The 1,146-nt window shown below is 42.0% G+C and overlaps 1 protein-coding gene across 1 annotated transcript in view; it reads right to left on the bottom strand.

The window, feature by feature from the left end:
- The window catches only part of EGR_00761 (E3 ubiquitin-protein ligase CBL-B), a gene marked incomplete at both ends in the record, with an annotated part of 6,382 nt that overhangs the window by 653 nt on the left and 4,583 nt on the right, over positions 1-1,146 (bottom strand). The window lies entirely within an intron of this gene.

The following is a 1,146-nucleotide window of genomic DNA, read 5'->3' on the forward strand; positions in this document are numbered from 1 at the left end:
CAATGGGTTTTAACAATTCATGCAAACTGCTCTCTAATCCCTTCGTCCATTTTCACCTATCTCCACCTAAGTCATTTCTACCTAAGGCCTGGCCCACCGCTTTTACCCAATCCCACAGCAGGACTTCCTGTTAAAATGTATAACCAATACAATCCCCAGTACCGTCTCTGGACTTACAAAACGCGCCGAGTGGGAGGTGCTGAACCTGTACAAAAAAACTGCCGATAAATTGAGGCCATTTTGAAAAAAAGGAGCACAATATGTAGTCATACACACCTCAGTCTACCAACCCACTTAAATTAAAGGTAATACATGGCATTAGTTTATGAAGAGAAATAAAATTCCATTATCATCAGCATTGCCCAAACCCGTCAACATCCACAATGTGGTACAGTGGCTTTTTTCGGAACTAGCCAAAGGCAAATCTGAGACACTAGTTCCATTAGGAAAGTGGATTTCATGAATAGCTGCAACAAAAAATTTATCTCCACTACTCTCGCATGAAAAAGTGGACACGAGTAGTTTCGGCTGTGCATACTACCGCCACGAAACTTACCATGTTCGTTCTGATAGCTGTAAGGAATTGAAACAAAAGGAACGGAAGTAGAGGAAATTCGCTTTCACAGAGCTAATGTGGGGGAGGGGAAGTGGGTAAGGAGGCGTCTGCCCCTATTACCCTAAGAAATGTCAAGCATGACACGGTTTGTTAAAAAGCCCTCCAACTTCTCCACCATTTCACTGTCAGCTATGTGATAACGGCGACACCACTGACGCAACTTGTTTTGCTTAAATATGTACTTCGTTCACCTTCTGAATGCTGACAACATAATCCCACCTCGTAAGAGAAATCAAACGGGTCCATTTGTCCTTACCCCTCATCAGATATGCAATAGTAGGTATTACCAGTTGATCTGTCAATCAGCCGTTGGAACCGATATACCCCTTAATTTACACTAACCACTGAAATCGTTAACGCTGCAGTAGATTTTATTATATCAGGCCTTTTGCTTCAACAAGTCTACAACTGCAACCAAATGCATGCTACACTACAAATCTTGCATGCAAGTATGAACATTAATGACGTCAATCTGACTTGGGAAAATATGTTACAACAAAATTAACAATAGCATCGGCGGCTTACGTGGG

The sequence above is a fragment of the Echinococcus granulosus genome, assembly GCF_000524195.1.
Source record: "Echinococcus granulosus chromosome Unknown EG_S00003, whole genome shotgun sequence".
Taxonomy (NCBI): Eukaryota; Metazoa; Platyhelminthes; class Cestoda; order Cyclophyllidea; family Taeniidae; genus Echinococcus; species Echinococcus granulosus.